General features: G+C 37.7%; 1 long non-coding RNA gene across 1 annotated transcript in view; it reads left to right on the top strand.

Annotated features, from left to right (window-relative positions):
* Positions 1-22878, top strand: part of LOC141571024 (uncharacterized) — a 50935-nt gene extending 28057 nt beyond the window's left edge. The window contains exon 4 of the long non-coding RNA XR_012495491.2: positions 21837-22878. This is a non-coding gene — a long non-coding RNA (uncharacterized LOC141571024). The remainder of the gene's footprint in view (positions 1-21836) is intronic.
* The last annotated feature ends 2434 nt before the right edge of the window (positions 22879-25312 follow it).

The raw sequence follows: 25312 nt of genomic DNA on the forward strand, positions 1-25312 counted from the left end.
TTCCATAGGAATGTGGTTCTTTATATTATTTCATTATTTTATATGATTTTCATATGTAACTGCAACCTCCTTTGGCTTGTAAGTTCCTTAAGAGCAGGGTGAATATTGCTTTGCCTTTTGTATGCCTCCACAGTCTGGTAGAATTCTTTCCACAGAGTTGGCACTTAAAGAATGTTATTTAAATTAAATGTTGGGTATTTCAACCTCAGAATAACTAAGTTAATAGAAGATTCTTGATTACAACAGTGCTTTCCAGTGCAATGTTTCAGGAACTGTGCTAAGCTTTTTACATGTGTTAACCCTTTTAAATCTCATAGCAACCTCATATTTAAGTGTAGTTAATATCACCATTTTATAGACCCTCACATGAAGACTAAGGAGATAAAGTAACTTAGCAAAGTGTACACAACTGATAAACAATATGAACTTAACCACCAGGCTACATAGTTATGGTAGTTATATATTGTCAATGGATTTTCCCCTGATACACTAATATGTTGAGAGAGAGAGAGAGAGAGAGAGAGAGAGAGAGAGAGAGAGAGAGAGAACTATGTTTTCTTTTGGGTAATTCAGTTCAGTTTATTTTACCCAAATACTAAAAGAGATTTTTAAGAATCATGGTTAATTTGAGTGAATTCTCATGTACATATGTGTGTGAATATATATATATATATATATATATATATAATTTATATATGAAATATAAATATGTATTATATAAAATATTTAAAATTTTCATATATATGTAATCCATAGTGCATAGTTAACTCTGAAATAAACCAAATTTATTTCAAGAATCCAAAATATGTAATGCTCCTTCCATGTGTAATTACACCTACTGAGTAGTTGCAACTCTCCTAGAAATGCTTATTTCCCTTTACTGACGTGGTTTTGATTCTAGGGGGAATTAGGCAGTTACCTATGCTCTCTCTTATAGTTGATTCATCACTTAGCCTCTCCCTAACTGACAAAGGACCCATCTTCTATTCTGATGAATCTTTACCAAGACCCTCTCATTCTGTTTCCTTTCAGCCAATTATAGGATTTACAGACAATAAAGGGCCCCCTGCATTCTAGGACACCCATTTAGTTTGGCGTTGTCATGGCAGTGTTCTTTTCTTGGTTACAGAGAAGTGGTTGTGATTTTGTATAATTCTCCCACGTTGACAGGGTTTCTTAGCGCTGCCCTTGCAGGATCTGAAGATGCTGTAGGTAAGTCAGTGATGGAATCCTTGGAAGCTGTGGCCGGGCTCTTTCTGCCTACTGGCCTCACCCCACCTGCACAGTGGAACTCTTTACTCTTTCTGATATGATGTGCAGCTGAGTCCAATGTTGTGGAGGGGGGGCTGTGTAGCAAAGGGGAAAGCAGGTTATCAGAACCTCCCAAGGAGATACTGCAGCTTCAATGATACATCCTAGGCCCTGAATAAAGCATGAACACACAGCTCCTTAGCTCTGTAGCCGCTTTATTGGGATGTTGAAAAATAGCCCCTATTCATTGCTAATATGATTATATACCATTGTCCACTCTGGGAGCTGATGAGAGAACCGAGATGGTGGCCAGTTTGCTGTGCACCAGAGTGGTGTGGTAGATGGATCACTGCAATGACCCGATTCTCCATTGCAGTGTCCTGCTACTCTCATGCTTGGCTAGGCCAAGTGACTTGCTTTGGCTAACGGTGTTTAGCAAAGTGATGCAAGCAAGAGTTTGAAAAGCTCAGTGTGCAGGGTCTTGCTCGCTTGTGCTGTCACCACCATGAGCCTGTGTCCAGGCTAGCCCATTGGAGAACAAGGCACACGTGCAGTAGAAGGCAGTCGATTCAGCTGAGGCCATCCTGGCTCAGCCACAGGCCTCTGACTCCAGACATGAGCAACGAAAGCTGAGACCAGAAGAAACACTCAATTGAGACCAGCCTAAATCACCAACCTGCTGACTTATGAGCTAAATACATGCTAACGATTTTAAGTTATTGCATTTCAGAGTCATTTATTACTCAGCGCTGTTATGGCATAGACCACTGATATAATTGGGAATGCCCTTAGTACAACAATGTCCTTTTATCAATTTAGCTCAAGTTCAGCATAGAGTAATTTCTTCATAAATTATTTTGCATTGAAATTGTGTATTTCCTTGTACATCTCATTAGATGGGAAATTCGTTAGAGACATAGACTCTATCTAGTTTGCTGTTGCAGGCTCAGTACCTGGCACATGCCAGCTGTTTAACATACTTTTGATAAAGAAATGAATTTAGGAACGAATGAGAGAAGATATTTTTTTGCAGCCTGGCAATAGGAAGAGAACTGTCTGTGCCCAAGCTGGAAGAATAACACATCATTCTCCTTCAGGTGTAGGTAAATTAACATGGAGTTGCCTGCCTCACTCCTGGCCTTTTAAACAGAGGGTCCCTTTCTTACTGTGCTGCAGAGATCCTAGAGTGACTTGAAAGAGAGTGCGAGAAGTTGCCCTTGCCTCAAGTCCCAAGGCTACTCTTCTTAACAGTAAGCCCCGATTGCCTCATCCCATGGCTTTCTATTTTAACTTTCTATATCTGTTTCTGCTTCTCTGTGTTTTTATATCTGTGTCTGTCCATATACACCTACACAAATAATACACAGCAGTGATATGAATTACATGTGTTCATTACTCACTTTGAACTACTACGGTATTAACCTTTTTCCAGTCTTATTTCATCTGCCTCCCCACATTGACAACAAATACCAGACACCATGCCACTTAATCTCTGATACCTTTCCATCTTCCAAACGTTCCACGTAGATTGCTTTTTATAAATCTGTATCAGAATGATGGTTAGAATTAAAGAACAGGGTGAAAGATGTTAATAATGTTACATGCTTTTTCCATAGAAAAAATATGCATACAGTGGATTTTTTTTTCACGTCCACTGTCCTCAAATATAATTGAAGCACTACAGAATCAGCTTGTTTTAAATCTTAGTTTATTTCATTATGAGCAAAGCAGTTAATCAGGTTTTATGCTTGGCCCTAACTGACTTAATCAACTCTATTTAAAAAAAGATTTATAAGGTGAACCTGTTAACCTAAAGCCAAGACCATAAAATAAAGGCAAAATATACTCAATAAACTTTTATTTCTAAAGATCAAAGTGTGTAAGTGCCCCAGGGCCTGTACAGAGTCAAAAGTCTGGACTCAGTTCCCAGGTGTCCTCCTCAATAAGAGGGTATTAACCTCATGGCTTCATCTCCATGGAAATGTCCGTGTTCATTTGCCAGGGCTGCCATAACAAAGTACTGTAGATTGGGCACCTTAAACAACAGAAATTTATTTTCTCACAATTCTGGACGGTAGAAGTCAGAGATCAAGCCTCTCTCCTTGCCTTGCAGATGGTGGTCTTCTCCCTATGTCTTTACATGGTCTTCCTTCTGTGCATGTCTGTGTCCTGATTTCCTCTTCTTGCAAGGACATGAGTTGTGTTGGATTAAGGCCCACCCATATAACCTACTTTTACCTTTTTAAAGATCCTATCTCGAAATTCAGTCATATTCTCAGGTACTGAGGGTTAAGTTTCAACATATGAATTGGCTGGGGGACACAATTTAGCCTGTAACAATATCCTAGCTGAATGAGTTGTTGTGAGGGTTAAAGGAGATAATATTACAAAAGTTACTGGTAAATCATAAAGCACTATACAGTATGTGTTTATCATTTCATCATAATGCATCTTTTAACCCACCAGAATTTAATTACATAAATCAAGTATATTCAATACTGAATATACTCAATTCCTCTTAAAGAGAAATCAAAATTAACACATTAAATGAAAGGCATATAAACTAGCCAGATTTGCAATAGGTGCAAAATCGAGTAATCTAGTCCAAGGAGTGGGGGCCTCTCCATACGGTGAACAGAGTGGCATCTGAACAGTGTTTTGAAGGAAAGTAGGGATTTTATATGGTGGAGTGAAGAAGTGAGAACATGATATTGCTGAAGACTTATTGTCTTCCTGGTACAGAATGAAGTCTGGCTAGACACTACACTCTGCTAAGAAGTGGTAGAAAACAGTTAAATAGGTAAGTCAGGGCCAGATTTAAGAAGGCTTTAAAAGCCTGTCAGATGAGTTTTGGCACAGTGCAAAACTTATGTCTAAGCCATCGATATAAGTATTTCTATGTCAATTGTTAGTAAAATTACATAGATTTCAGGTGTACAATTCTGTATTACATCATCTATAAATCACATTGTGTGTTCACCACCCAGAGTCAGTTCTCCTTACATCACCATATATTTGATCCCCCTTATCCTCATCTCCCACCCCCACCCCCCTTAACCTCTGGTAACCAGTAAACTATCTTTTCTTACCGTCGAATAGTATTCCATTGTGTATATATACCACAACTTCTTTATCCATTCATCTATCGAAGGACATTTTGGTTGTTTCCATGTCTTGGCCATCGTAAACAAAGCTGCAATGAACATTGGAGCACACGTGTCTTTATGTCAATTTGTTCATTCTTGATTTAACTATTTAATAAACTTAATAACTATTATTAAATAACTATTATTAACCATTAAAATAGTTATTAAATAAATATTTAATAATAGTTATTAAATAACTATTTAATAAACTTAATAATAAAAATTGACAACTCTAAATAAAAAACAAAATAAAAATGTACAGTATTATAGTTATAGCTGGGCATGATTTTATTCTCTTTATTTTCTACTCACAATAATATTGGGTCATTGTAGTTATATATGTCTGTGTGCCAAATTACCACTGAATCTCAGCTGCTTAAAACAACATTTATTATCCCACATGGTTTCTGAGGATCATGTACCATCAGTAGATTAACCAGGTGGCTCTGGTTTAGGATCTCTCCTGAGGTTGCAGTCAGCTGAGGCTGCAGACATCGCAAGTCTCCACTAGTGCTAGAGGATGTGCTCCTAAACTCACATGGCTGTGAGGAGGGCTTGGTTCCTCACTAGCTGTGGCCAGAGATGTCGATTTCTTGCCACAGAAGTCTCACCGTGGGCTGCCAGAGTGTACTTACAACATGGCAGCTGGCTTCCACCAGACTGAGTGACGTGAGAGTGGAGGAGGAGAAGGAGGAGAAGGAGGTGAAGGAGAAGGAGGAGGAGGAGGAGGAAGAGGAAGAGAAGAAGAAATAGAGAGGAGGCTGTTCTGCAAACCGACTGGGGGCCATCTTGGTAGCTGTCTCCCACAGCCAACAGTAAGAACATGCTGTTGATCTAAAAAATACTAGCTTTTGTCACTATTACACAGAAATTTATCCTTTTATTATCAAGGTGAAATGAGTTTCACCCGTTTTCATTATACAAATAATGTTATAAATCATTTCGGAGTTTTGTTTGTTGTTCAAATACCTTCTTTTGTAGAATTAATTCGAAGTCAAACACTTGCCGTGTCTTGCAGTTTGTCAACCAAAATTTGTTGCTTCTGTAATCTGAAATTTCAGGGGTATAGAATAAATAAATATGAGGAGTAGATTCACATAGGTGTAGGGATTAAAAGTATACATGGGGAAGAACTCGCTTTTAGCAGTCAGATGAAGATTGGTAAAATACTCGATAATTTTTTACTTTAACAGAATAAGATATAAAGCGTTATTTAAAGACCATTTAGAACACCAATTAGGATATCTGAAAAAAATTTAGCATAGAATAACACTTCTTGCAATGCAACTGATGTTTACTATTTCTAGTACTGATGACAGGAGCAATTAAGCTGTGTAATAAGTGTTTTGGTTCTACTGGTATGTGGGAGGCATCCTGAAATGTTAGCTTAAGAGGACAGATGGAGAATTCATGATTCCATGAAATGAAGTGAAAAACAAAGAATCTGGAGCAATTGTCACTTTTAATCTCATGGATGTGAGATCTGAATTGGATATCAGGCACAAGCAAGACTATCCAATATAAATAAACTAAATAGTTTTCATGAGAAAAATTCTAAATTGCTATTCTCAAAATATATACAATGAGGAAAGAATAAATTTGAAGTTTCTTGATTTGTAAAAGTTAAGAAGTAAATATGACTATAAACCATCAGTTCTCTGTCACTAGTGTTCCTGAAATAGATAAACTGTTGGAAGCTCTGGAACAAACAATTTGTAAGCTCTTGTAAATAATCTACCAGCCTAGGTGATTCATGAGTCTTATCTTCCTTAGAAACGTGTAAATCTTCATACTTAGGGGAAAAGCATCAGATTCATTTCGATAGTGGCAATATACATAGAGAAAACTGTGTGAGCGTATGCTTGTGTGCGCATATGCATGCAATAAAAGGATCAACTAAGGTAATTTTGGGGTTGCATATGGATACAGAATGTAATATAATCATGAAGCCAAACTTTATCTAAATCAATAAAACGAGTCAAGTATTTGTTATGTCAAAAAGCTAAACTCTGCATTATTAAAGAAACAAAGCAGAAAGATGCATTTATTGCCAGGCTTTCAACTTGCAAGCCAGGAAATTTAAGGCTACAGGAACAGTGAGTTTCAAGTTGCTCACAAACAAAGAAACTTTTATGAGATAAATACAGAAGTTATTTGGCTTTTTTCAGGTGATTGCCTAGAGGTTCTCTGGCTTATTTGGATCAGGGTAGCTGAGTCAAGCGAACCAGGAAGTCCAGAGATGCCGTGAAGAGATTTGGTGTTTGGCAATTGCCTGGTTTCCTCAACTGATTTGGGAGAAAAGCTATAAAATCCTAGAAGGTTAGGTTAAGTTCATACGCTGATGTTGATCTAAGTGACTCCTTGTAAGTGACTCCTGGTTGTACATTTGATTCAGGAAATAGACACCTTTTCCCCATGTTAATGACAGAAATGGGGATCAGGTGAGGACGTGCTTATCACAGAATCAGTGAAAGTCAGGGCACCTTACTGCAGGTCAACACTTCCATTTCTAGCTGAGGAAGCTAACGCTTATATGCAGAGGTGGTTTCCTGGATATGAGACCTACCCAGTTGCACAGAGCCACAAACTTACAGACCCAGGTCTTGGTTTAATGGCCTGCTGTTATTGCCATTAAATTCTTAATCAGTTTTAAATAAGAGGGCCTTCACTTCATTTTGAAATGAAGCCATTTGCGGTGCCTGGGTTAATGTTCTTTCCATGGTTGATATAACATAGCATTAAGAGTGTCACTGGCTCCATCTAATGCCTACATGTCTCGGTTATGTTTCTGAAGTTCTCTGTGCTTCTGTCTACTCACCTCTAAAATGGGGATGGTAACAGCACCCACTTGATAGGATTCCCCTAAACTGATATGGGCAGAATGCGCATTCACTATGCTTGGTATGGTTATAACATATATGTGTTAGCTGCCCATTTTTATTTTGTTGCTATTATTGTGGAACTGTTAAGGAAAAAAAAAAAAATCCAGTCCAGGCTGCCAAAAACCCTTACTCAACACTTGATTCAAGTTGCCTGTGGAAAAATGACAAAACTAATCAATCAAATATCAATCAAAGATTCAAGGTCACTTTTTACACTTTCAATGAAATGACTGGTATAACCAGTTGATTAAATACCTTAGATAAATCACACAAACATATTAATATTGAAGACTCTCTGAACTTAATATTAGCCATATCAATGGAATACAGATAAGTGTTTTTTCTGCTCAAAGCAAGTACTAACCTGTAATAATATATTCATTATCCAATTATGGGCTATCCTGAACATAAGAAAAAATAAACCCTGGGTTGTTTGGAGGAAGGGTGAGGTAGCCAGTAGGTGGTGACAGGGGAACAGAACAATTATAATTGATAAAAGGCATATTGTGATGTGAAGACACAATTGCCCTCTGTATCCTTCAGTGGTGATATTTTTGTTCAGTGAATCCATAGACCCACTCTCCCATTAAATATCCCCTTGTGAGTAACCTTGGTAGCACCCTTTCCTTTGGCTCTCGATTCCAAGGAAATGATATTCCATGGAGATAACCATGTTTTTGTGAAATAGTGAAAGAGTAAGTTCAAAGTCCTTATAGATTTCACTGTAAATAAAAATTCCATGTCCATGTGAATACATGAGAAGACATTCTTTTTTGTTTATGTTTGAAAGGTAAAGCACCTTTAGTGTTCACTTTCTAAATACATTAATTGTCAAGATGCAGCTCAGTAAAAATTAAAATATAGTAATTAGACACACTATGAATCAATGTGGAAGGAATTGTGAGTCCAATTATTACACAAGATTTTTTAAAAATAACTAATTTGAATCATAATATTAGTCAATTTGCACAACCTTAATATGATTCTTCCCTGGCAGAATGTAACAAAACAGACAACCAACCTAATGAAATGTTGCATGTAATGAAACTCAAAGAGGGTCATGAGTCCCCTGGGTGACAGGTGTTATTAAAATTTGAAAGGACATTATTGTTACAGTTGAGCAGGGGATTTCGAATGTTGGCATTGCAGGCCATTAAGGCCATCTGTCTTGCACAATGCGCCTAGTGATATTAAAGAAAACAGAACTAAGCTGCTATATATTTGAAATAAGGCAGAATACTTAAACCACTTATCTTGTAACACATGCATTCTCAATCTGATGCCCTTTCTGAATTTCAACTCTGATTCTGATATACACAGAATCAACCCACTTCCTCCTTCCTGTTTACATCTGTCCAATATTTTCAAATAGTAGTCTTATATCTAGAAATAGGAATGCAAATCACTTATGCTCTGAGTCTGAATCTATCATTTGCATGCAATTAAATGAGTGACGTAATATTGTGCTCTTGAAAAAACATCCCTCGAAAAATACCTTCACTGTTTTGTCCACCACACTTAAAGGATGAGGCTGGAATATTCATGGAGATTCCTTTCTTTTAACAATATTTTCTAAGCAATTTTTTTTTCTTTTTCATATATTCATGGTCTTGAATCCCTCCAATTTTATCACCTTTTTATGACATTGAGGTACACTGAATGATGTAAAGTTCATTTCTATTTAGAATTCTCCAGCTTCATTGGTGTGGCAGACGGAAGGATTATATATACCTCAGGGCATGGTGATTCTTTGGATACAGCTGAAGTCACACGGAATTTGCCTATTCTCCAATTGCAAACTCCTATCTACTCTGCAATCTGACAGGTCTTTTCCAGCACTACTGCTCATAGCTTTCTAAGCATTTCCCTCTCTGCTGATCAACTGTGATCAGTATTGTTGGTCCCTAGATCTATTAACTAGAATTATTCAGGCTAAACATTACCTTGTTATTTCCTGTGTGTGTTTTTAACTTCACTGGTTCTATTTTAAACATTAGGTTATTTTCCTTGGTGTTGCTTACAATACTTTCTAAATTGGGATTAGTTCAGAAAAAACAAAGCAGTTGCTGTTTGTTCTTACTTTCCCAGCCAAAAATAAAGACGCATAATATTCAGTGTAGTGTTAACCCCTGTAGGCCTTCAAGTAGTAACTTGTCTTGAAATCAGTACATCATAAGTCAGTTGAATTTATTTGTGCTCGGCTCTTCTACACTAAATAATTTTAAACTAACTTTAGTTCTTTAGTTTACCTTACTTACATAAAATGTACCACACAGGCTGAGGCAACTTAAAAAGAATTTTGTTTTACCTTGAAGGGTACTTTGCACCATGTTTTTGTGAAATAGTGAAAGAGTGTGTTCTAAGTTCTTACAGATTCCGCCGTAAGTTAACAAAAAGTTTAGGAGAAAAATTCTGTGCCAAAAAGGCATCAGCTTGATGGGCCTTTGTGTTCATTTTCAATGTTTTGCCAAAAAAACAGGTGCTGAGAAGGTGTGTAATTAAGCAAAATACTCAATGGTCTTTCTAAAAGAGACCTAGCATAATTAGTGTACAAGGGATTTCTGTTCTGAGCTACTCCATACTGAATGTGACAGGCTGCAATTGTCCAAAGGAGGTGGTCCAGCTGCAGAAGCATCTGAGAATAGGGCTTTACTAGGAAGAACTGAAGTTAAGGGGAACACTGAACTGGAAGTGAAAGCTGAGAGAACCATAATTGCCTTGATCACGTTAATGTGTCATGCTGTAGAAAAGAGATTATGCTTAATCCTATTATTTCAGGGTTGCAAAAAATTGGGGCGATCTAATAACTAAAGATAATGAAACTTGGAAGGGACTTCCTTGGAAAGTCTTGCGATTTCTTCCATGAAAAATCAAGCAGAGGCTGTGTGGATGCTACAGAGCTCCTTTTTGCACTGGGTCAGTTAGGTGTGTGTCTGGGGTTGGGCAAGTTATTTCTGGGATGATTCTCTAGTGTTTTCTTTAGAAAATTTTAAGTGGACATGGAATTCATCAACATAGGAACACCAACAGTGCTAGGAAATTGATAATCCACAGAAGGACAAGAAATTGGAATGCCCTCTTTTGAATTTTCCCATGAATCGTTGCATGGTGTGCTCTTGACATCTATACTTCAGTGTGGAGACCCCAGAAGTTGTTTCTGAGGGATTACCAAATATATACTTCTTATTGGAAATGACAATATTACAGGGTGTTATAGCCCAGGCAGAAGTTTAATCTCTGCCCAACTTCATTTCCCTTAAACCAGCCGATGGTTTTAGGTGAGTTGGGGAATGAACCTAAGACTAGCTGACCAGGATTCACTGCACCTGTGCAATGAATAAACCACTGTGAGATGTACGCTTATGACGTATCTGCAAATCTGAGGAAAACTGGGGAGTCAGAAGTAACTACCTTCTAAAGCAAAGACGCCAATGCAGTGGTCCCCCCTTCTCCATGGTTTCGCTCTCTGTGGTTTCAGTTTCTGAGTTGCCTAGGGTCAGCTGTGGTCTAAAAATATTAAACGGAAAAATTCCAGAAATTAACAACTTCTAAGTTTTAAATTGGGTGTTGTAGGGAGTAGTATGATGAAATCTTGAGCTGTCCTGGTCTGTCCCATCCAGGACATGAATCATCTCTTTATCCACACTTTATATGGTCCCCTCCCTTTAGTCACTCAGTAGCCTTCTCAGTTACCAGCTCCACTGGCTGAGTATCGCAGTACTTGTGTTCAAGGAACCCTTATTTTACTTAACAATGGCCCCAAAGCGCAAGAGTAGCGATGCAGGCAATTTGAACACATCAAAGAGAAGTTATAAAGTGTTTCCATTTTTTTTTTAGATTAAAATATGTTAATGTTTATTGTTATTTTTCAGCAAACTTTTAGGTGTATCCCATAGATCCTATTTATTCTTCATAAAGTTTTTTTTTTCCCCTCAGAGAACAAGACACACAAATGAGAAACAAAAACTCATAGACACAGACAATAGTTTAGTGGTTACCAGAGGGTAAGGGGGGAAGGAGGTGGTAGATGAAGGTAAAGGGGATCAAATATATGGTGATGAAGAGCTTCTTTTAAGTTCGCAACTTCATAAGGCACTTCATCACTTCACATTATCAAGTGTAGAAGGGTGAGTACAGCACAATAAGGTATTTTGAAAGAAAAATATTTGCATAACTTTTATTATGGTATATGTAATGCAGGGACTCAGCTCCTGCTCCCTGCACAAGAGCGCAGGACATGGTGAGGCCAAAAAGAAACAACAGAGCCATAAATAGGGGAGTCATACCACTATATTCTCGATGGCGGCTGGTCAAGACACAGAAGCAAACATCTGCCAGTACCTCAATGAGGGGTCCTCCTGCACCCCAGTCTCGCTGGGGGCCAGGCAAGACATAGGAAGTAGGATCAATACGATCTGCAATCCACAATCTGCTTGCTAACTGCTAGCTGCAATTCGTACCTGCTGACTGCAATCCGTGCTTGCTAGCGTAGCCACGGCAGTTATATTAATGGCTAACTGGTTACAGCTCATAGCCGACTAGTAACAGCTGATGGCCATCTGATCACAGCCAATGGCCATCTACTACCTGAGCCAGCACCTTTCCATGTGAGGTCAAGAGCCTGGAAACTGCTCTCTGGGACTCTGTCCGTATATACATTATTGTAATTGTTCTATTTTATTATTAGTTATTGTTCTTAATATCTTACTGTGACTAATTTGTAAATTCAACTTTATCATAGGTATGCATGGATAGGAAAAAACAGTTTGTATAGGGTTTGGTACACTCTGCAGTTTTAGGCATCCACTGGGGGACTTGGAACATATCCTTCCAGGATAACTGGGTGGGGGCTACTGTATGGATCATGATCTTATATACTATTCATCTAATCATAGCAAAGTGATTTGGTTATAAGGAAAAGGGCTTAAAAACCGCTTCTGATAACAGCCACTGTTAACTCCTCCTCTGCTGATGTAGTTCCCTCTGTAGCAGCACCTGGTGACATTTTCTGAGTTGCCAGAACACAAAGAGACCCCTGTAATTAATTAGCTACCCAGCTGACATGGCTTGTAGCTCAACTCATCATGAAGACACAAGCAGTGATCTGCAAACATGCCTTTTGGCAAAGATTTGAAGGGAAAATCGCAGAGAATTTGTTCTATATCTAGACTGATTCAGTTACTGATAGGAACCATTTGCATTTGTAGCCTGAAAGCAGCCATAGATAATACGCAAGCAAATGAGCATGGCAGTGCACCATTCAAACTTTAGTTATGGACACTGGAATTTGAATTTCATATAAATTTCATGTACATTAAAATATTCCTCTTCTTTGGATAGTTTCCAACCATTTAAAAATATATAAACCACTAGTAGTTATGGACCCTGCAAAAAAAACAAACACAAAAACACACACACAAAAAAACACACCCCAAAACACCAAAAAAAACACATTGAGATTTGGCTTGTAGGCTGTAGTTTGCCAGCCCCTGATCTAGCATGTTAAAACAAAAACAAAAAGAAACTACTGCCTTATTTTAAAATTGGTTTTTGAGCTAATATTGCCATTCTCAATATCCAGAGATAATTATAGTGATTATGATATCTATTGTGTGTGCTGCTGGAAGGGTGATTTTTCTCAAAGTTTTCTCATACAGCTTGTTGAAGAGTGCCATGATTGGTCTTTGTAGTTTCTGTTCAATAGGCAGGTCTATAAGTATAACATAAGCCTCTCTCTTCAGTCTCCATGTCTGTTACACAACTGCCCTGGCTCCTGGAGACTGCTGTGTTGAGTACAAGCACCTGTGCTGTGCAATTAAGAAAAGAATAGTTTCATTTGAGAGAATGGAAATTTCAAATTTGCATAGTCCAAACTCTAACCCATATGACAATAAAGAAGCCTCAGTGATAATTTTTGATCCCACAAAAAATCTAAGACTAGCTTATCAATCTTCTTTAAATAGAATCAGAGAATTGCTAAAGGCAATGTGATAATGGCACAATTCAGTGTAGATGTTGTGTTTTTCCTCCCCCTGACATTGGCATAATCCATGAAGGGCAGTGGGGGCTTTCACTTATTCATAACTACTTAGAATTAGGTAATGGAATGCGACAAGGTTATCTAAATATAAATTCAATGTGGTGCTTAATCTCATTCGGTTATAGTAATAGAAATTTCAGCCAGCAGCTGGTTTATGCTGAAAGACACCTTTTCGTGGGGCTGTGGCGTGTATATCCATCTACGATTCAAATACCAAAGAGACAGAAATTTAATAACTAACTACATCTACCATATCACAGTTTCTTTATAAAATAAAATGCTCTAGGTAAAAAAAATAAATAAATAAAAAATGCAGAAACTTGGGGAAAATACAGGGCAACTAGTATTTCCAAGCAATATACAGAAACTTGTGATATACTTGAAAGTCAAATAGAACCAGAAGTTCATCTGCTGACAAATCAGTGTAGTCCATTGAAGTTTCAGGACAGGGATGAGAACTGAATTCATTCACACACAATTTATTCAGTGGCAATTTAGACCTAAGCCAATATAAATCCATCTCAAAAGATTTTACTCACTCTTCCCTCCCAATGGCAGAAGTTCAAGTTGAACAACATCCCATTTCCAATCACAAAGCAGCCTGGTTGGAATAAATTCTTATTAGTTTTTCCAGGATGCTTACATTTTTCAGCTTTTCAAAATTCTTACAAGTATCTGTTGGCACTGTTATTTACTAACTCACTTCCTCTTACATTCTTAAATTCCATGTATCTGTCCTACTTTAAATTAAAACAAAATGGAAATATGTGAAGCTTACTGATAAATCAAATGTGGACAATTCTTTGTTTTGAGAAGCTACACAACGAGGGGATAGATGAATAAGACAAAAATGGGAGTATAATTCTAGGAGCAGGCTTTGTCTTCCAACAGAGGTGTTGAGAGCTGCTTATACAGCTAGTCAGTGTATACAATACTTAAATTATAAGCCTTAATCTTATTTTTGTAAGATAAATATCAGAGTCATTCACTTTTGACTGAGTCTAGTTTGCAGTTTGAGTAACGGCAAAAATTATAAACATACATTTCAGTATTAGCCATTTACTTGCTTCATTTGTGCATCAAGTGCTATGATTAGTCTACATCGGGACCAAATTTCACATCTTGTGTTGCAGTAATGTTGGTCGAAGAAACATGATTAAAAGAATGTGTGAGTTCAATAAGGAAACTGGTTAAAATTTATATACATATAATCAGTAGTTTTTCTTTGTAACAACAATAAGTAAAAAAAAAAAAAAAAAGGTTAAGTTAAAATAGAACAAAAATAAAATAGAAACAATATTAACATTAAAATGTTTGACCAATGAGGAGGTCCAAGATGGTGGGGTAAACACTATGCCTACTTCCTTCTATGAACACATTAAAATTACAACTAAATTACACAACAATCATTTTGGAGAACCATCTGAAGTCTAGTTGAACAGAAGTTCTATAACTAAGTATATAAAGAAGAAGCCATGTCAAGACTGGTAGCAGGGTTGGAGACATGAAACAAGCTGGCCCCAAACCTCTGTGTCATGGTTGAGAATCAGACGGGATATCTTGGCCACAGAGGTTCCCCCAGAGGAGCGAGGGACTCCAGCACCACATTGGCCTCCCCAGCCCAGAGGAGTGGTGCTGGCAAGAGGAGCTCCCACGATATCTGGCTGTGAAAAACAGTGGGGATACTGACCATCCAAGTGGGATGGAAGGTGGCAGGAAACCCAGACATCCTCTTAAACAGCCTGTGCACCGATTCTCTCCCTTTTAGGTACACTCAGCTTGGGCTCCAGTGGAGAGATAGTAACTCAGGGTTTTTTGGAGACATACAGTGGGGCAGACTGAGTTGCATTGCTTAAGGTTGAGAACTGAAGGTCAGTTACCATTTCCCTGAAAGGAGATCTTCCTCCCCAGTAGCTGGAAGGCAGGTACCATCTTTTCTGTGTTGAGCCCACCCCCACCTGGCCAAATGTGAATCTGATTGAGTGAGCTCTGAATCGAGTGAGCTCTGCTGCTCTGCCCTGCTGACTCCCTGGGTCCCTGCCCTACCCACCTCCTGGAGAGAGCAGCCAGCCCCACTTGTCTTGCACTCTACTTAAAAAAACTATCAGAGTCTGCAGGACCCAGGTGGGCAGCAGCTGGCCTCAGTGTGCTCTGAGACTTCTGCTGAGTAGCTTCAGGCTCTGGCGTCAAACCAGAATTTACATTAATATGGTGACCAGAACTCTTCCCACACTAGTGACTCCCTAAGACCCAGCCTCACCCAACTTGTGTACTGCACAAGGCTTTATCAGTGGCTAAACCTTAAGGGAGCTGGCAGGTGGCAGCAGGCCTCGGGGTGTCCTGGCATTTTGTGGAGCTACCCCAGGCCCTGTTGGCAGACATCCTTGGTTCACAGTGTGGCCTCTCCCACATGCCTCTGGGGTTAGCACAGGCAGTGAACAAACATGGATCGCTTTGTAGCTCTTACCAGGTAGTCTCTGGCTGGCCACAGGCAGTGGTGACCTGGGCCTGCACTGGAACCACTTGCAAGAGGCCCCAGAACCAACATACTTGGAGGTTGGCTTCAGATCACAGCAAAGCACTGCCCAATTAGCCTCACAAGCGACACACCCAAAGGGTGGTCTCAACAGGTGTCAGAGCCCACTGGGCAAATCCCACTCATTTTGGTAAACCCCCTGCATAGCAGCCCATAAGTTGTGGATATGGCCAAACCCCACAGTCAATCAGCCTGAGGGTCAATCCCATCCATTGATGTGCCAATAGCAATCAAGGCTCAACTATAACAGGTAGGCACACACAAGGAACACAAGGGACACTCCTGGAACACCTTGCTCAAGTGACCAGGGAGACAGTGCCAGGGCCCCACAGGGCACCTACCACATAAAGCCAACCAGCCAAGACTGGGGGAACATAGCAGATCTACCTAATACATAGAAACAGAGAGGCAGCCAAAATGAGGAAGTAAAGAAATATGTCCCAAATTAAAAAAAAACAAGAGAAAATTCCAGAAAAAGAACTAAATGAAATGGTGATGAGCAATCTACCAGATACAGAGTTCAAAACAATGGTTATAAGAATGCTGAAGGAACTTAGTGAACTTCAACAAAGAAATAGCAAGCATAAAAGAGGACATAGAAACCATATAAAACCACTCAGAAGTGAAGAATGCAATAACTGAAATGAAAAATGCACTAGAAGGAATCACCAGCAGACTAGATGAAGCAGAGAATTGAATCAGTCATTTGGAAGATAAAGTAGCGGAAAACACCCAATTGGAACAGCAGAAAAAAAGAAAAAAAAGAATCCCACCCCCCCAAATAATGAGGATAGTTTAAGTGACCTCAGGGACAATATCAAGCATAACAATAGTTGTATCATAGGGATACCAGAAGGAGAAGTGAGAAAGAAAGGAATTGAAAACCAACTTGAGGAAATAACGACTGAAAACTTTCCTAACATGGTGCAGGAAAGAGACATACAAGTTCAAGAAACACAGAGTCCCAAACAAGATGAACACAAACAGGCCCACATCAAGACAAATTATAATTAAAACGACAAAGTTTAGAGACAAAGAGAGACTCCTGAAAGCAGCAAGAAAAAAGTAACTAGTAAATTATAAGGGAGCTCTCACAAGGCTATCAGCTGATTTCTCAAAAGAAACTTTGCAGGCCAGAAGGGATTGGCACAAAATATTCAACATGATGAAAAGCAAGGACCTACTACCAAGATTACTCTACCCAGAAAACCATCATTTAGAATTGAAGGACATATAAAGAGTTCCCCAGACAAGAAAAAGCTAAAGAAGTTCATCATCATTAAACCAGTATTACAATGTTAGAGGGGCTTCTTTTTTATGAATAAGATGGGGGAAAAAAAGATAAAAATTATGAATAATAAAATGACAATAACTGCATATCTATCAACAATTACTTTCAATGTAAATGGATTAAATGCTCCACTCAAAAGAAATGCCGTAGGAGGGCTGAATGGATAAGAAATAAGACACTTGTATATGCTGCCTACAAGAGACTCACTTTAGATTGAAAGACACACACAGAGAGAAAGTAAAGGGATGGAAAAATATATTTCATGAAAATGGAAATGAAATAAAAAACAAAAAACCCTGGGGTGGCAATACAAGACAAAATAGACTTTTAAAAAAAGCTATAAGAAGAGACAAAGAAGGACCTGGTAATTCCACTTCAGGGTATTTATCTGAAAAAAAAAAAAACAAACAGATGCTACTTTGAGGGGTCGTGTGCATCCATTTATTCACTGCTTCATTGTTTAGAATGCCAATGTGTGGAGGCAAACTGGATGTGCACTGATGGAAGAATGGATAAAAAGGAGGTGTCGTATATGCAATGCTCGGGCATGGGAGGGAATGGGTTCTTTCCATCTGCGGAGGCATGGGTGGACCTGGAGGGTGTTGTGCTGAGTGGAGTGTCAGACAGATGCAATGTGATTTCACTTAAATGTGGAATCTAAAGAACAAAATTAACAAACAAAATAGAAACAAATGCATAGATACAGAGAATATGTTAATGGTTGCCACATGGGAGGGAGTTTGGGAGTATGGGTGAAAAAAGAGGAAGAGATTAAGAAGTACAAATTTTTTGTTACAAAGTAGTCATGAGGATGTAGAGTAGAGCATAAGGAATGTAGTCAACAACATTGTAATAACTACCGTGTTTCCCCAAAAATAAGACCTAGCTGGACCATCAGCTCTAATGCATCTTTTGGAGCAAAAATTAATGTAAGGCCCCGTATTATATCACATTATATTATATTATATTATATTATATTATATTATATTATATTATATTATATTAATTATATTATATTATATTATATTATATTATATTATATTATATTATATTATATTATATTATATTATTGACCCAGTCTTATAGTAAAATAAGACCAGATCTTATATTAATTTTTGCTCCGAAAGACACATTAGAGCTGATGGTCGAGCTAGGTTTTATTTTCAGGGAAACATGGTATGCATGGTGCAGATGGCTATTAAATTTGTTGGGGTGAGAGATGGGAGGGGTTTGGAGGGCAGGATGAAATGGATGAAGAGATTAAGGAGTTCAAACTAATAGTTACAACATAGTCAGGGGAATGTAAAGTAAAACACATGGAATATAGTCAATAACATGGTAATAACTATGTATAGGTTCAGGTGAGTACTAGACTAGTCAGGGGCATTGTTTCTTAAATATATAAATGTCTAATCACTATGCTGTACACCTGAAATTAATATAAAATAATATTAGATGTCAACTGTAACTGAAAAATTTAAAAGGAGGGGAAAGGTGGAAGGCAATAAGTGGTCCAAATTTTCAGGTATAAAACAAGTCATGGGGATATAATGTACAGCATGGGGAATATACTGAATAATACTGTGATAACATGGTACGGTGTCAAATGGTTCCTGGACTTATCACGATGATCACTTCTTTAGGTATATAAATGTTGAATAACTATGGTGTACACCTGAAACTAACATAATATTCCATGTTAGCTATATTTTAATAAAAATATTAAAAAAATAAAAATTTTTTAAATGTAAAAATATATTTGACCGATATTGTGTGACATTATACATTTTACTAGAATGAGAATTTATTAGAGGCATAAAAGAAGAATATTAAAAATAAGAGACATCATCTTATTCCCTACTAAAACCTATATATTTCCCACAATGCCAATAAAAATTCCAGTGTTTTTTTTTTCTAAAAATATATATGATTCTGAAGTTCTTCTAAAACAATACACATAAGAGGAAAATAAATTAATGAAACATATGTCTTGTAAGATATCAAAAGATATTATAAAGTTGCAATAATTAAAACCTGGACTAGATCAAACACTGGATTATTGGAACAGAGAAGATATTCAGGAATAGTTTTGAGTATGTTTAAGGATTTAATATATGATAAAAGTGTCATTTCAAGTCAATAGGGAAAAGATAGACTAAACAGAGTTATAAAAACTAGGCCATTTGGGAGAACAACACTTATATCATCTTTATATCAAAATAATTATAAAATTATTTTTAAATATATAAGTTGATATTTATATACCATTTGGTAGGGAAAGATTATTTAAGCACCACTCAAGGCTGATAGATTTTTTAAAAATTAACTCCTTTATCTATGTCTCTCATTGCAAAGAAAACCATTAAGAAACAAATAAAAATATTTACATCATATACAAGGGACAATGAATTATTACTTTAATAAATTTAAAACTCTTTCAAATCAATGAAAAGCTAGAAAATAAGCAATTATCGTCTATAGAAAATTACCTGAAAAAAGCTAAAAATAGCCAAAAAATATATAAAATAATAAAAGAAGTCCAAAACTGAGATTCTATGTCACATTTAAAAAATATGAATATTTTTAAATATAAAAGTACCTAACTGTGTTTGAGCACACTGGAACTTTTATACACAGCCAGACAATTAGTATTGTATTAATGGAGGTGAATATACACCAAAGACATTTGAATAATATAATCCCTTTGCCTCAACATTTTACGTCTAGAAGCATATGCTAATGAAATTATAAAAACAGTTCACAAAGTTCTGGATGTTAATGATATACTGAAACATTATAAAGGTGAAAATTTAGAACTAATATTAATATCCAATAGCTTTCCATTTTTAAATGTTAATTTGTATGGTAGAATAGTTTGCATAATTAAATAATACCTTAACATATTTCCAAGTGAATATTCTTTAACAATATACAGATATGTGTGGAAAAACTAGGTTCAAAAGCAGTTTACATGGGATCTCCCACGAGCAGACAAAGAGATGAATATTCACGTGAAAGTGATTCCAGGATGTGTTTCCAGGAAAACACAGTGATGGAAATAGGGAATTGGGGCCAGGAAGGGAAGGTTAATCAAGGGGGCAGTACCGAGCAGTCACAGAGGGTCATTTTAGGGCAGTCCTGTAGGGAGCTCTAGTCACTGTGTACTAGGCATTGCGTCGTTCCAATCAGATGCAAGGGGGCTGGACTGTCTCTACCTCCCGCCCACTCCATCCTTAGTTACAAGCTTCTTCCCAGGGCACTTGTAGACCCAGGCACCCATGACCTCCCTACATACCCACAAAGAAACATCCAGTAGGCTGAAGGCAGCCCGTTGCCAGAAAGAGAATGTGACTGTTACCGGAAAGAAAAGCAAACTGGAAGCCAATGAGCAAAAAATGGCAAAGGGATCTGAGGATATATGGGCAGAGTCTGCAAAGCATTTTATATATATATATATATATATATATATATATATATATATATATATATATACACACACACACACATATATATGTATATATATACTTCACATCATATGTATGTTCAGTATATATTTATTTTGCAGGTGATATATATGAAATGTCATATACATATATATATATACACACGCACACATACACACATATATAATGTGCTATATGTGAAACACCAATTGTTCCATAAATTTATGAGGTGTCTATTCTGTGTGAGGGACAGTTCTATGTGCTCTGAATAAATATATTTAAATGTGACATATAGGTATATAACTCTTTTCTCTGTGTTATGAGATGGTTATTTACTAGCTTTACTTTTCTATGTATTTTACAGTAAAACTGGTATATTTTAGGGATATATATTACATATATGAAGCTATTATAAAGATACACACACACACACACACACACACACACACACACACGAAAATATTCAGTTTGAACCAGCAACTTATTTCATTTCTAGGACTTTATCCTAGGGAAATTATCAGATTTTTCTTACAAGACTGTTTGTTGAAGCATTACTCACTGAGAGAAATATTGGAAATAACTTAAGTAACTGATGCTTTGAATGAGCCTCTTCAATTTGAACACCTCTTTAAGAAAAACCTAAGTAGTATTTTGTTGTTCCTGAAATTAACCATTAAACTCATTAAGGTATATGGCTATTTCATGCTTCATTAGATTAAGCCAACTGAGGCCCTTTGGTTTCTACAAGTGGAGAAATACCAGGGAGTTCTTTGAAGGGCAAGCAAATTAGAATGGAAAGCCCTGTGTTTTTATTTCTTCTGCTACTTAACACTGCTTACCATGTCTCCGTCTTCCTCCTTCCTACCCTTCCGGTGCTGAACAAGTCAAGCCTAATGCCATTATGTGAGCTACAGCATGGTAGCCATTTGTTCCAACAGTGCAGCATGGGCAGCCACCATGGCCCAGAGAGGGAATTCAGAACTGGAGTATGATGCTAGGACTCAAATGGGAGGGAGTGGTGTGTCACAGAGTGTCAGAGCGCCACCAGTGGGACGAAGATGTCTCCCCTGAGAGAGAGAGCCTTGCCTGGAGGTTGAAACTCAAGGAGAGGAGGGATTTGTGTAAGGAATAGGGTAGCAGTGGACACAGGAAAATTGGCAATATATATGGAGAGGGATTTAAAAAGTAAATAACTTAAGGATAATTAGAACTCATTTTTTTGTTTTGTTTTGTTTTGTTTTTTTCAGAGAAGAGAGTCACAAAATTAGAAAATGAGAAGACTAGAATAAACCTCTCGTGTTGATGGATTGGAGTTGGATGTATCAGTGTGAACTCATGGTTTCAATGCATGCATCTAGATATAGAAATAAATACAAATGTAAGTGTGTGTGTGTTCCCCTAGCTCTGTCTACAGAGAGAGACTGAGTAGTGATCCTGCAATAAAATAGGCAGAGTTAGTACCCATTTTCTACCTTAAAGAACCAAGGCTCTTTGGAGAAATGGTTGGCTTTAGGGATGGAACAAAAAGAATTACATGATGAACCTGCAAAATCGTGTTTTGCTGGAAGCAACAGAACTGCTCCAAGTTGGTGGAAATGTTGAAAGGACCCAGAAGCCAGTTTGAAGGGATGGCAGTGGTCGGCTCAGGACAAGTGGAGCAGCAAAATCAGTAATAAGAGTAATAGATTACAACACATTGAATAAAAAATTATAACTGAGTTCATAACAAGTTACGTGTAATAACTTGAAAGTACGATAAACAGATTATTTCCATATTTTCAAAGTACTGCTTATAAAGGAGAAAAGAATAGCTTAACTGTGGATACCATCTTAATCCATGATCAAAGTGAATATCAGTGTGTACAATTCAACATTGTGTGTCATTTGAAGGATGGAATGAGAAGAACACGGTGTCCTTTCTGCAACACTCCAGCCAAAGACCCAAAACCTGAATCAAATTATGAGTATCATGCAAATCCAGACAGACGACTAGCTCTCCAAATAACTGTTCTGTAATCTTCAATAGCCATGATCATGAAATTCAAGGGAAGACTAAGGAACTTTTCCAGACTTAAGGAGACTGAAAAGATGTGACAACTGCAATGCTTGCTTCTGATCCTTTGCTATAACAGACGTTGTTGGTACAATTGACAAAACCTGTATGATGTCTGAGGAGTTTAAGACAGTAAAGTATCAATATTAATTTCCTGATTTTGATGTTGTCTTTTGCTGTGTATTTTCCTTGTTGGAACACTACAATATTTAGGGTTGATGGGGCAATGCATTGGTTCTGGAAAAAAGAAAGTTTTTGTACAATAATTCCAACTTTTCTATAAAGTTGTGATTGCTTCAAAGGAAAAAAGAAATACGTCTTTATACCTTGTGTAAGTTCTTTAATGTCTCTTAACTTTGGTTCCTTTTGTACAGGGTGAAGAAACAAATAGTATAATGCACATGAAAACACTTTGCAAACTACAAAGCATTATTAAACATAAGTTATTGCTATACATAATAACGAATAATAATAACAACAATAATAATCTACTTCATTAACAAAATCATTCACTCATTATTCCTTCTTTCATCTATTCAACAAATAATTAGTAAACACATAATTGGTGTGAAGCATTGTGCTGGGTGTGGAAATGCCATTTCAAACAAAACATACAGGAGCATGAAGTACAGTGATGGAGAGAGAATAAGTAAGGCATTTCTCCCAGCAGTTTACAATAAGGACTACAGCCAGATAAACTACAGATGATGATGAGAGGACTGAGGTGGGGCACATAAATCAAAATGTAATGTCAGGAAAAGGTTTATAAAATCATGATGCTTAGACCAGGGGTGTCCAAACTTTTTTTCAACAGTTTTCCCCAAGGGACATTGTGGTAAAATACACAAACATCCGGGCCACTCACTTGAGGTGAAGTACATATTGCCTCACCTGGTTTATTTAAGTAAACTAAATATATTTTTGGAATTTGCTGCGGGCCAATTAACAGTGGATTGCAGGCTGCAGTTTGGACACCCCTGGCTTAGACTGATTTTTGTAGGATGAGATATTTCTGTAGGAAGGAAGAGAGACTATTTTAGGAATGTATCATTCCTCAGAGTCATAAAGCACGATGTATTTGGGGACCAACAAATAGTACAGCGTGGGCGTGGAATGAGTCCTGCCTGTGGGAGGGGAGGTGGAGGAGCATTTACATGACATAAGTGTATAAGAATTTCGCATGAAAGGCACCAGGTTCTAAACTAAAACTTAGGTGACTTGATAAAAAGAATTGGTAGGAACTGATTTTGTTGTTGTTGTTGTTTTAGAATAGTGAAAGTCTTGCATAAAGAGCACTTTGTCTTTTTTTTTTTAATAGTTGCCTTATTTCCTAGCTTTCACAAATATCCCCAGCTAGGGTTCTCGAGTTGCAATTTCTTTGGCTTGAGTCTCTTTGACTGATGATTAAAACTTACCCTTAAGCCCTAGGTTCCAGAGGTTCTTTCTGGTGGGGTCTCTTTCTTCCTCCAGGCACCTTCTCTGGAGTTGTATCTCTTTTCAGCTAACTCCAAGCAAGCTCCCATCTGCAGGGTTCACATTTGGTCCCTCTGAAACTCAAACATTTTCTCTCACTGTGAAAGTGTTAACTGGTGCCTACACAGCCCCTTTGCTTTTTGAGTGTGAGCCAAATATCAGTTGCTCTGATTCTCACTTCTCGGGCATGTGCCAACCCTCTAAAACATACTCTTAGAGCCCCCTCTCATTTAACCTTATGTTAGGTGAGGGAAGCCCCCCTACTCTCTCACACATGTAGCAAGAGAAATGCCATAGGACTCCAACAACTTTCTCACTTTCTAGTATCTTCCGTTTCATCTCATTTTTATCTACAAGGTGGAGGATGGGCTGGCTGGCAGAAAAACTGACAATCTCCAAGCATTCCTGTAGCACATGTATATTCTTGGCAACTGCTGTTCTTGTATTATGCTTGGAGTTTAGAGCCTCTGCCAAAACCCAGCAACATCCTGTTACAAGTACACTGACCTGCGCTAGAAATATCAACTTGGGGGCTGGTGATTCGAAAGAAAATGCTTGATTCTGAGAAATCACTATGACATATCTGTGAGCGCTAAAGGGTTGGCATTTGTCCAGGAGTCCTAGAAAGACTAAGTTCTTTTTCTTACTCTGTCTACATCTCTGGTGAGCAGCTATCAGGGAATCATCAGTTGTTATTGAGGTTAAGGTGAAATCTAACCAAGTTAGATACACATTTAGCATGGGTAAGCCAAGAGAGATACAGAGATAGCATTGCACACACATAGTCACACACGCTTTGTACCTTGTTTCCCTGAAAATAAGACCTAACTGGAAAATAAGCCCTAGCATGATTTTTCAGGATGACATCCCCTGAACAAAAGCCCTAATGCGTCTTTTGGAGCAAAAATTAATATAAGACCTGGTCTTATTTTTGGGGAAACACGGTAAATGTGTCCGTCTGGCTGACGATCTTAACCGAGGCTTATTTTCCGGGAAACACGGTATGTATACCAGGCTCTATATGATCTTATTTACTTAGCTTCATCTAAAAACTAAAGGCTTTCTGATCCATTTCACTTGACATGCAAATACTAAAGAAAAGCTGTGTTTGTCAGCAGAACAACATCACTGCCTGCATATAAAGCACAAAAAAGCCAGGGACCCTGTCTGCAGCGGTCACCAGCTTCCCAGTGCCTG

This window comes from Rhinolophus sinicus, chromosome 16 (assembly GCF_057876585.1).
Source record: "Rhinolophus sinicus isolate RSI-liver-muscle chromosome 16, RSI-T2T, whole genome shotgun sequence".
NCBI lineage: Eukaryota > Metazoa > Chordata > Mammalia > Chiroptera > Rhinolophidae > Rhinolophus > Rhinolophus sinicus.